Raw genomic sequence first — 13482 nt, forward strand, 5'->3', positions numbered from 1 at the left:
TGACATAGAAGCTAATAGTGTCTTCAAAGATGTCACACCGCTGGCCAAGCAAGTGAAAACAGAGATAGATAAATGGGACTGTCTTAAACTAAGAAGCTTCTGCACCTCAAAAGAAACAGTGACCAAAATACAAAGACAGTCAACTGAATGGGAAAGGATATTCGCCAACTACACATCTGATAAGGGGTTAATTTCAAGGATATACAAAATACTGGTTCAACTCCACAAAAAGAGAACATTCAACCCCATCAAAAAATGGGGAGATAAAATGAATAGAAACTTTGACAAAGAAGAAATCCAAATGGCTAAAAGACACATGAGAAAATGTTCCACATCATTAATCATCAGGGAGATGCAGATCAAAACCACAATGAGGTATCACCTCACACCACAGAGACTGGCCTATATCCACAAGAACAAAAGCAAACGGTGCTGGCGCTGATGTGGTGAGAAAGGACACTCCTTCACTGTTGGTGGGAATGCCGACTGGGTCAGCCCTTCTGGAAAGCAGTATGGATGATTCTCAAAAAACTAGAAATTGAGCTCCCATTTGACCCAGCAATACCACTCCTGGGAATATATCCCAGAGAGGCAAAAAAGTATAGCCAAAGTGACATCTGCAATTGTCTGTTTATTGCAGCACTCTTTACAATAGCCAGAATCTGGAAAAAACCTGAGTGCCCGAGAACAGATGACTGGTTGAAGAAACTCTGGCACATTTACACAATGGAGTACTACGTAGCTGTTAGGAAAGACGAAGTCATGAAGTTTACATACAAGTGGTACTACATGGAAAGTATCATGTTAAGCGAAATGACTCAGAAAGAAAGGGATAGACATAGAAAGATTGCATTCATCTGGGGAACATAAAGTAACAAAATAGGAAACTAACACCCAAGTATGGCAGAGATTAGTACCAGGAATTTTACTCAATGACCCGGAGGACAACCACACATGTTAGGGGAAGGGGGAGCTCAGAAAGAGAAGGGAACACCAAATAAAGGGTGTTGGGAGGATCCGCCCACGATGGGAGAGCATGCTGAGGGTAGACTGTCGACCAAGCATGATTGCCACTCAATGCCTCTTTTGCAGACCATGGCACTCAAAAGGAGAGAGAGGGAAAAGCCCTGCCACAGAGGCAGGGTGGGATAGGGGCTGTGGGGGGGAGGGGATGCTGGGATCCGAGGTGGTGGGAAATGCGCACTGGTGGAGGGATGGGTGTTTGATCATTGTATAATTGAAACCCAAGCACAAAAATGTGTAAGTCTACAACTGTACCTCATGGTGCCTCACTATTAAAAAAATAAATAAATAAATAAATTAAAAAAAAACTGAATATCCACCAATTTTCATGATTCATTTTGCTGACGTAAACAATAATATAAAATATATATATTGTAGTACTTTCCTCCCATTGTTCATCAATTTGCTCGAGCAGGTACCAGTAAGGTCTCCATTGTGAGACTTGTTACTGTTTTTGACATATCAAATATACCATGGGGAGCTTGCCAGGTTCTGCCATGTGGGCAAATATTTTGTAATTTATATGATATAATTTTTTAATGGGCTGGAGTGATAGCACAGCAGGTAGGGCGTTTGCCTTGCATGTGGCTGACCTGGGTTTGATTCCTCCATCTCTTTTGGAGAGACAGGCAAGCCACCGAGAGTATCCCTCCCACACAGCAGAGCCTGGCAAGCTCCAAATATAAAAAATGGAAGATAATTGTTGGGGAACAGTTTTTCCCCAACATGCCCAGCCACGTTGCGCACCGGATCCAGGCAGACACAGGGTGAAGGATGACGGGTGTGTGAGAAACCATTCTGGAAGACAGCTAATGGCTGCTGACTTTATTGCCAACTTTACACCTATTTTATAGAGGGTCTTGGCTTAAAAGGATGGTCCAGTCACATAGCATAATTGACCTATCATCTTTCCAACTCTGCTTTATCCAGGTTGAATCCCAGATAAGGTTAGATGCTGCAATTAGGAATGCAGTTAGGGGATAAATCTTGGGGAATGGGACTCAATGCCAGATTTCTGGTACTTGAATCTGCTATCCAGGGACAGATCTTATCAGCTCTGGTGCCTGTAGCTATGCTCCACAGATGATCATGGATAACAAATACCCAGAAATTTATATTCAAATTCAAGAAATATGAAACTTGATAGAGTAAAACATATTGAACATATAACATATATTTACATGAAGAAAACCTTAAATCAGGCAACTGTATTAGATGACTCCTGCCTCCATCTCAGTTGTGTGTATCCTAATGTGTGGTTTGTATCTGTGAATGTATGCTTGTAATTGAGCCAGTCCTCACACTGGCCATAAATCTGAACTTGACAATTTAAATACTGCCTTCCAAAATGAAAAATTTGAGAAGTTATAGAGAATATGAGCTGTTGACCTATACGAGCTATATAGAGTGGTGTGTGTGGGCGTTTGCACACATTTTTTAAAGTCTCGGGTATTTTAAATATCTTAGCAAGCATGGTTAGTATTTAGTAATTTGTATCTCTTGGCTTCTGTGAAATATAGAAGACTTAGGCTCTGTTTTGTTCCTTAAATAATTCAGCCCACTCTTAGTTATCGATGGTCACTCCTGAAATTCTGGTCTGGCTGATTGGTTTCTAAGGCAGTTAATAGTCTACATTTTATTTGTTACTGGATATAGTTCTTTCAGTTTACTTAAAGTTTTGTAGAACAAAAATTACTTTGCATATTTTGCTTATAAATTGCTATACAATAACAAATGATCCGAACCTAATAATCAAGTTACTTTATTGAAGGGTTGGAGCAATAGCGCAGCAGGTCGGCCTTGCACATAGCTGACCCTGTTCGATTCCTTTGTCCCTCTCGAAGAGTCCAGCAAGTGACCTAGAGTATCCCACCCTCACGGCAGAGCCTGGAAAGCTCCCTGTGGTGTATTCGATGTGCCAAAAACAGTAACAAGTCCCACAATGGAGACATTACTGGTGCCTGCTCAAGCAAATCGATGGGAGGACAGTGCTACTTATTAAAATGGAACTTTTCGGAGGGGGGGGGGGAGAGCAGAGGTTAGGGTGCATGGCCAGACCCTGGTTGAAACCACAGTTCCAAATGTTCCTCTAGACATACCCGGGGTAGCCTTGGTGGATTCCAACATTTCAGAATCCTAGTAGTAGCACAACTTCAGACTAATCAATCAAGTTACCCAGTTAGCTGAGCCCTGGTCTCTTGAAAACCACTTGGGAGACTCCCTTCCCCCTAAAACAAAAATTGAATGGGATTTTTGTAATGTATTCAACAATAATTCTATCATAACAAAGAAGTGCTATACTTCACTTTTTCCTTCATGATAAAGATAAAATTTTACTACTCTTGCACACTGTTCTTAGAAATAAGGCTCTTCTTAGAAATAAGGCTGAGACTGAATTAGTACTTTAAAGCCAAAGACTAAGTAAAGTAAAAGTAAAGGCCCTCCCGTTGATCATCGATTTGCTCGAGCAGGCCCAGTAACGTCTCCATCAGAGACTTTGTTGTTACTGTGTCTGGCATATCGAATACGTCACGGGTAGCTTGCCAGGCTCTGCCGTGCAGGCGAGATACTCCTGGTAGCTTGCCAGACTCTCCGAGAGGGGCAGAGGAATCGAACTCAGGTCGGCCATGTTGGCTGCGTGGAAGGCAAACGCCCTACCACAAGTAGCTACAATATAGTGGAGTATGGGGCTCTATGAAGTTCCTCCATGGTAAAATACCTGTATTTGGCCATAGTACATCTAGACCTCTCTCCTATCTAATATATCATATCATTCCATGTGTTAATAATGCAAATAAAATTATCTTTGTCACAGTTACATCCCAATTTTTTTGTTCCATTTCGTATATCTGGAGAGTGTCCTTAAAGAATATGGCAAGTGACCTATCACCATCAAGGAAATTGAAATGGTAATAAAAAGTCTCCCCAAGCACAAAAGCCCTGGCCCGGATGGATTCACTAGTGAATTCTTCCAAATCTTTAAAGAGGACTTACTCCCAATGCTCTTTAAGCTTTTCCACGAAATTGAAATATCAAAAACACTTCCGAACAGTTTCTACGAAGCAAATATCACACTGATACCAAAAGCAGACAGAGATACCACAAAGAAAGAGAATTACAGGCCGATATCCCTGATGAACACAGATGCAAAGATCCTCAACCAACTACTAGCAAATAGAATCCAACTACTCATCAAAAAGATCATACACCATGACCAAGTAGGATTCATCCCAGGGATGCAAGGATGGTTTAACATTCGGAAATCAATCAACATAATCCACCATATCAACAAAAGAAAAGATAAAAAGCATATGATCATATCAATAGATGCAGAGAAAGCATTTGACAAGATCCAGCACCCCTTTATGATGAAAACCCTAGCCAAAATGGGTATAGAGGGGACCTTCCTCAACATAATTAAAGCCATCTACCACAAGCCTACAGCAAGCATCATCCTCAATGGGGAAAAACTGAGAGCCTTCCCTCTAAGATCAGGGATGAGACAGGGATGCCCACTCTCTCCACTGCTGTTCAATATAGTACTGGAAGTACTTGCAATAGCGATTAGGCAGGAAAAAGATATTAAGGGCATTCAGGTAGGAAAGGAAGAAATCAAGCTCTCACTATTCGCAGATGATATGATACTCTACTTAGAGAACCCAATAACTTCCACCAAAAAACTCCTAGAAACAATAGACTCGTATAGTAAAGTTGCAGGTTATAAAATCAATACCCAAAAGTCCATGGCTTTCCTATACGCAAACAGTGAGAGAGAAGAAAGCAACATGAAAAAAACAATCCCATTCACAATTGTGCCCCAGAAAATCAAGTACCTAGGAATCAGCTTAACTAAGGAAGTAAAGGACCTGTACAAAGAAAACTACAAAACGCTACTTCAGGAAATAAAAGAGGACATGAGGAAATGGAAAGATATCCCCTGCTCATGGGTCGGGAGACTTAACATTGTCAAAATGGCAATACTACCGAAAGCATTGTATAAATTCAATGCAATCCCTATAAGGATACCCATGACATTCTTCAAAGAAATGGAGCAAACACTCTTGAAATTTATATGGAACAAAAAGCCCCCACGAATAGCTAAAGCAATTCTTGGGAAAAAGAAAATGGGAGGAATCAACCTCCCGAACTTCAAACTGTACTACAAAGCAGTAATAATTAAAACAGCATGGTACTGGAACAAAGGCAGAACTGCAGACCAATGGAACAGGGTTGAATACACTGACATCTCTCCTCAATCATATGCTCATCTAATCTTTGATAAAGGTGCAAGTAATGTGAAGTGGAGTAAGGAAAGCATCTTTAATAAATTGTGTTGGCATCACTGGACTGCTACATGCAAAAAAATAGGCTCAGAACTCTGCCTAACACCATGTACAAAAGTAAGATCAAAATGGATTAAAGACCTCAACATCAGACCAGAAACCATAAGGTACATTGAAGATAAAGTTGGCAAAACCCTCCATGACATTGAAGCTAATGGTATCTTCAAAGATGCCACACCACTGGCCGAGCAAGTGAAAACAGAGATAGATAAATGGGACTATCTTAAACTAAGAAGCTTCTGCACCTCCAAAGAAACAGTGACCAAAATACAAAGACAGTCTACAGAATGGGAAAGGATATTCACCGAATACACATCTGACAAGGGGTTGATATCCAGGATATACAAAATACTGGTTAAACTCCACAAGAAGAAAACATCCAACCCCATCCAAAAATGGGGCAATGAAATGAACAGAAACTTTCTCAAAGAAGAAATCCGAATGGCAAGAAAGCACATGAGAAAATGCTCTACATCATTAATCATCAGGGAGATGCAGATCAAAACCACAATGAGATACCATCTCACACCTCAGAGACTGGCCCACATTCAAAAGAACAAAAGCAACCGATGCTGGCGTGGATGTGGCGAGAAAGGGACACTCCTTCACTGTTGGTGGGAATGTCGACTGGTTCAGCCCTTCTGGAAAACAGTATGGACGATTCTCAAAAAATTAGAAATTGAGATCCCATTTGACCCAGCAATACCACTCCTGGGAATATATCCCAGAGAGACAAAAATGTATAGTCGAAGTGACATCTGCACTTGTTTGTTCATTGCAGCACTCTTTACAATAGCCAGAAACTGGAAGAAACCTGAATGCCCAAGAACAGATGACTGGTTAAAGAAACTTTGGTACATCTACACAATGGAGTACTATGTAGCTCTTAGAAAAGATGAAGTCATGAACTTTACATACAAGTGGTACAATATGGAAAGTATCATGTTAAGCGAAATGAGTCAGAAAGAGAGGGATAGACATAGAATGATTGCATTCATCTGGGGGATATAAAGTAACAAAGTATGAGATTAATACCCAAGAATAGCTGAGATCAGCACCAGGAGGATTACTCCATAACTTAGAGGCCAGCCGGGTATCCTAGAGGAAAGGGCAGTTCAGATAGAGAAGGGAGCACCAAATAAAGGATGTTTGGAGGATCCTCCCAGGAGGGGAGATGCATGTCAAAAGTAGACTATGGACTGAACATGTTTGCCACTCAATGCCTCTTTTGCAGACCACAACACCCAAAAGGAGAGAGAGAACACAGGGGATTGCCCTGCCACAGAGACAGGGGGGATGGGGGGATGGGGGTGGGAGGGATATTATCCATGGTGGTGGAAAATGGGCACTGGTGGAGGGATGGGTCTGATCATTGTATAATTGAAACCAAAGCACAAAAAATTGTAAATCTACAACTTTAAAAAAAAAATAAAATAAAGGGAAAAAAAAAATAAATAAATAAATAAATAAAATTAAAAAAAAAGAATATGGCAAGTGAATCAGCATTTAATAAAAACAATTATGTACAACCTAGACAAGTTTACACACACCCACTAGTTTCATAGCTGTTTTCCAGTTAGTGCTCTCCTTTCTTGTAAGGAAGAGATTCCATGATTGAGACAGAAGCAGGAGGACCAGAATCTGCTGACTCCACCCACTACAATCCTCATAATGCAGGAGAGTCACTCAAAGAAGCTATTAATTTCATTGACTCTGGTTCCTTTGAAAGCAACATTGAAATTTTTCCCTTGGATATGGGGTAGACCATAAAAATGGAGAACTCTTAAGCTCTCCTTAAGCTCAAAGGATCTCAAGGCAATTGACTTTCCTTTGAGTAGAGTTACAGGGAAAGTGAATTCTAAGGATATCTTAGAAAATCATGAAAATTTGTTCTTAAATAATTAAAGGGAAACTGGCAATTCCTTAAGAAGCTAAAGTGAAGTACAGTTACATGATTACCAAATGCAGTTAAGGAAGTAATTTGGGAAACCTAAGAAGATCCCTCCTGGAGAAGTTGATACTAGTGGTGGAATTGGTGTTAAAATATTATATGCCTAAGACTCAATTACCAATTACTTTGTAAATCACAGTTCTTTAAATTAAAAAAATCTAAAAATAAATAAAAGATGATGCCGCCTAGAATTGAAAAATGCCTCAGATTCATACAAAGGGCACAAATTTTATGAGGGTTTTCTGCTACAGAGCATTGTTTTTTTAAAAAAATGGCAAAATCAGAGTAGAAGATAACATTTAGATTCAATACCTGTGGCAGAATAGTTCAGAGGAGAGATCAGGGCAAACAAGGATCGGGGAAGGGAAACTGGGAACTTTGGTGGTGGTGGATATGTGCACTGATAAAAGGAATGGATGTTGGAACATTAATAACAAAGCCAATCATGAACAACTTTGTACTATATATCTTACTGTGATTCAGTAAAAAAAAGTGTTAAATAAGAGAGAGATCAGGGCAAAGACAGGAGCCTAATCTCTGCCTTAGCAGGTATCTGAGAATGCAAGAGTCCGCTGACCTCAAAGGATACAGACTCAGACAGACCAGGCACCTCACCAAATAAATGAGTCCCAAGGAGGAGGTGGATGAGAGGAAGTCAGTCTCCAGGGTTGCCAGTGTCTTCTCTGAAATACTGAGCTTTCAGCCAAAAAAGAAAACAAGATGGAAACTCACAAAATAGTGGTATCTGTATGCAAGGGGGAGTAGTCAGCAGTAGAATCTGCATTGAAAACTCCGATGTCCGAGATACTTGACAGATGATTTATTTTAAATATGCTTTAAAACAAGCAAAACTACGCTAAAGACAAAATAGGAGCATCTAGTGTCAAAGTCTCAATGCAAAGCCTGGCGAGATACCTGTGATGTATTTGATATGCCAAACGCAGTAACAAGTCTCACAATGTTACTGGGCCCGCTTGAGCAAATCAATGAACAATGGGAAGACCGTGACAGTGATATGAATTCTAAAACCAGAGGCAAATATAGAAATTCTGGAGAAGTATAACTGTTTTGAAAGCAATTCTTACCTCAATCTCCTCTACATCATACCAAGGGAATTAAAGTATAATTTTTTCACCCTTGAATATCTTCACTGTAATAATTAGCAACAGTTATCTAATAATCTTAATGTATTCAATTATTTTTCAGTTTTTAATTTAATAAACCATTTTGGGAAAAGTTTTAGGTTTTAAGAAAAATTGTGGACTCTGAAGAGGATTTCTATTATATCTTGCCCCAATCATTTATTCAACCAGAGGTTAACAGTTAACTCAAGTACCATTTATTTTACTATTGCAGATCTACCTCTTTGTGGTTATTGAAAATTACCATTTTTCTTTGATTTTAAAATTACCATTTTTCTTTTATTTTCTTTTGCTTTTTTTAGCTAAATAACTCAGGTCGAAAAACCAGAAAATAATGAACCAGGGTAATTCTAATTCTAAAGCCTGCACTCATTCTTTTATGAAATGGATTTTTAAATACATCAAATGCAATATTCTGTCACTTCCTGTATTTCATACTGAGAAAATTGTTTCAGTCCCCTTTGCATACTGAAAACCTACAATTAAATGTTTTATAAAGTTATCTGAAGAGTCGTAATTACAAAGATCAGAATACTTTTATCACAAACATTATTTTGGAGTGTATTATTTTAGCAAGAAAAAAACATTTTAGAAATCAACTTTATTCATCAGTACCTTTGATACTGATATTATCTAGGAAAAACATTTCTGGACAAAACCCAATTTTAATACTAAGCATTTAAAAACAGAAATTGCAGTGTTTAGGGCTCTTGCCTTGCCATTGACCAATTTTGTTTTCTACTCATGTCTGAAGTATTATAATTAATATTGTACCTAAAAACATAGACTTTGAAGTCCTGCAAACTGGTTCATATTCTACCTCTTATCTCCTTTTTCGTGCCTCAATTTCCTCACCTGTAAAATATAGTAAGGTCTTTATTTCATATAGCAGTAATTAAAACTAATAGTAGAACATGTAAAGCCATACAATTGCTAGGACAGTATTTTTTATTTTTAAAAGTTTCCAGTATGATTGTGATAATATATTTGTAAAAATATAAAATTTATATATAATTTCTTTATAATTATAATTATCACAATAATTTAATACAACTGAAAGAATACTGAGCTAAATACTGATTTGCCATATCAATGACAAATCTTTGTCTCGTAAAGACAAAGTCTTTAAGTCTCATTTTTTTTTTGATTTTGGGCCTCATACCTGGCTGTGCAGGGAGTTTACTCAGCTCTGGGCTGTGGGATTAGGGCTTACTCCTGTCTGTGCGAAAGTATCATTCTTGGTAGGTTTCCAGGGACCATAATGCTGTGCCTGGGATCAAACCAGGTTGGCTACATGCAAGATCAGCGCCCTATCTACTCTATTGTCACTGTGGTCCCTGTCAGTGAATTGCATAGTTGGAAGATGCTTTCTTTGTTGATATTAATATTCTCTAGTGTTACATTCCATCATAGAAACAAAGTATCTTTTCATTCTGTTTTGTCTTTGGGGCCACCCTTGAGGATATGAGGCTTCATTCTTGATTCTGTGCCTAGGGGTCACTCATGGTGGTGCTTAAGAGACCTTATGTGATGATGGGGATCACACCTGACTAGACAGAGAGCAAGGTCAGAACTTTAACCCCTGTGATTTTTCCCTTTATATTTTCTAAACATTAGCCTCTAAATTTTTTAAAACAAGAAGAAACTTCAGTGTTAATTTTTACTATGTGAAGTTTTTATATCATGTGAAAAGGGGAGGCCCACTCTTTTGAGAATAATGACAACCCAAATTTTCTATTGATCTATTATTATAGCTAATATAAATGAAAAAATATGAAGCCAGCCTTTTCACTCAATAGGTCCCAAAGATTCACAGTATAATTCCTTTCTAACTGTTCCCCTTCAACTTGCTCAAAAAATAAAAGATTTTTTTTTACCACTGTTAGAGAAGAGGGGCTAGGAAAGAATTGGAATGATTCACCAATCATATATGAATTGTACTAATGTGTCTTGAAACATTTTCATTACTTTTTTTTTACTGTAGTGAAGTTGATTGCTGATATTCCATCAGATTTTTGTTCCTCGGTTAAAAAATAAACCATATTGGGGCTGGAGCAATAGCACAGTGGGTAGGACATTTGCCTTGCACGCAACCGACCTAGGTCAGATGCCCAGCATCCCATATGGTCCCCCGAGCACTGCCAGGAGTAATTACTGAGTCCATGAACTAGGAGTAACTCCTGTGCATCACCGGGTGTGACCCCCAAAAAAGCAAAAAATAAACCATATAGGGACTGGAGTAATAGCACAGCAAGTAGGGTGTTTGCTTTGCACATGGTCGACCCAGGTTCGATCCTTGGCATCCCATATGGTCCTTGAGCCTGCCAGAAGTAATCCCAGAGCACAGCCATTTAATAAGTCCTGAGGATTACCAGGTGTGACAAAACCAAATCCCAAACCAAACCAAACTAAAAAAAAAACTATATGGAAAAGATACAGAATTGTGAATATCATTCATCTGAAAATTAGGTTTTAAAAAAGTACCGCATATATAATATTTGCTGCCAACAAGAATGTTTTACTTCTCATTCGTGAATAGTTCCTATGTGCCCTAAAAGACTTCACTGTAGAAAAACCACACTATTACTGCATATCCAGACTGTTGAAGTCAGGGGATGTTTAGGTAGAGGGTTAGTGTTAAAATCCCTTGACCAGAAAGGGAAGGTTTCTAGGTAAAAACAATAAACAAAACCTCAGAGTCCTATTTTTTTTAAATATGCCATTAAACCAGGTTGAAATAATGCTACTTTAAAAAACCAATAGGGTCTGAATGCTCACAGTTTAAAAATTAAAATATTTAGCTTAAAGTTGATATTTTAGTCAATAAAAGAGAAGTGTCTTTGCCACCCAATCTCGATTGATACTTTAAGTAGTCTCATCTCTAAAGCACTATGATTCTTTCATTCCATAAAACTACAAAACATAAATGAGATTTCTGCGGACAGTTAGGCTTTATAATCTTACCATAAGACATTAAGGACTATAGTAAGTTCTAGATGTTATTATTTTACTTAGAAATTTATTGTATGTATCTTGACTATAAATTATGGTTAATATTTTTCTAATACATTAATTTTAACCTAGATTATCTCATAAAGAGAAATTGAAGTATACCTATTCAGAATATTGGAAATGAGAAGAACAATAGTAGGAGAAAGAGCCCTAATCTTCAGAGTTCAGGCTAACTATGAAGATCTGACACAACTACTTCCTTTCTATTGTAAATGAGGATGTAAAGCTCTGATGGGAAATATCATAAATGTAGCATTCTAAGACAGGTGTTGTCACACTGGTGCTACTTAAATTGTTTAAGATGGTGACATAAGCACAAAATTGACCTGAGGTTGAAGAACTCCCAGGATTCATGAAATAATGTGCTCCTGTTTGAAAATTTCATTATTTGAAAATATTGTTTGAGCTTCTTCTTTTGATATGCTCAGGAATTCTTATTGGTTTAATGAATTCATATAAACCAAAGAATTTTCTTTTAAAATGTGTGCTTAATTTAAAAAAAATTTATTAGTGAAACACCATGAGGTACAATTGTAGATTTACAAACTTTCGTGCTTGGGTTTCAGTTATACAATGATCCAGTAACCATCCCTCTACCAGTGCCCATTCTCCATCACCAATATCCCAGTTAACCCCCCTCACTCCATCCCACACACCCTGCCCCACCTCTGTGGCAGGGCATTCCTGTTTGCTCTCTTTTTCCTTTAGGGTGTTGTGGTTTGCAATAGATGTATTGACTGGCCATCATGTTTGGTCTATAATATACTAATTATAGACATACCTGAATTTCTTATCCTGAGTGGATCCTCCAAACACCCTTTACATGGTGTTCCCTTCTCTATCTGAGCTGCTCCTCCCTACACACCCCACCATGTGCTGCTAGCATCCAAGCTGTGGAACAAACCTCCTGATACTTATCTCAACAGTTTTTGGGTGTTAGTCTCCCATTCTGTTACTTTATATTCCACAGATGAGTGCAATCTTTCTACGTCTGTCCCTCTCTGACTCATTTCCCTTAGCATAATACTTTCCAGGTAGATCCACTTGTATTCAAATTTCATGACTTCATCTTTTCTAACAGCTGCATAGTATTCCATTGTGTACATGTACCAAAGTTTCTTTTTTTTAAAATTTTTTTAGTGAGACACCATGAGGTACAGTTGTAGATTTACACATTTTTGTGTTTGTGTTTCAATAATACAACGATCCAGTACCCATCCCTCCACCAGTGTCCATTCTCCACCACCATGGATCCCAGTATCTCTCCCACCCCCATCCTCCCCATCCTACCCTCCCTCTGTGGCAGGGCATTTTCTTTTGTTATCTCTCTCCTTTTGGGTGCTGTGGTTTACAAAAGAGGCATTGAGTTGCAATCATGTTCAGTCTATTGTCTACTTTCAGCATGCATCTCCTATCCTGGGAGGATCTTCCTAACACCCTTTATTCGGTGCTCCCTTATCTATCTGAGATGCCGTTATCCCTAGAGTGTGCAGCTGGCCTCCAAGCCATGGAGTAAACCTCCTGGTATTTATTTATCTCAGCTGTTGTTGGGTGTTAGTCTCCTATTTTGTTACTTTATGTTCCCCAGATGAATGCGACCTTTCTATGTCTATCCCTCTAATTCTGACTCATTTCACTTAGCATGATACTTTCCATGTAGTACCACTTGTATGTAAATTTCATGACTTCATCTTTTCTAATTGCTGCATAGTACTGCATTGTATAGATGTACCAAAGTTTCTTTAACCAGTCATCTGTTCTCAGGCACTCAGGTTTTTTCCACATTCTAGCTATTGTAAACAGTAAACAGCTGCAATGAACAAACAAATGCAGATGTCACTTCGACTATACTTTTTTGCCTCTCCGGGGTATATTCCCAGGAGTGCTATTGCTGGGTCAAATGGGAGCTGAATTTCTAAATTTTGGAGAATCGTCCATAATGTTTTCCAAAAGGGCTGAACCAGTCGGCATTCCCACCAGCAGTGAAGGAGGGTCCCTTTCTCGCCACATC

The sequence above is a fragment of the Sorex fumeus genome, unplaced genomic scaffold (assembly GCF_029834395.1).
Source record: "Sorex fumeus unplaced genomic scaffold, SorFum_2.1 ptg000008l, whole genome shotgun sequence".
NCBI classification, from domain to species: Eukaryota; Metazoa; Chordata; class Mammalia; order Eulipotyphla; family Soricidae; genus Sorex; species Sorex fumeus.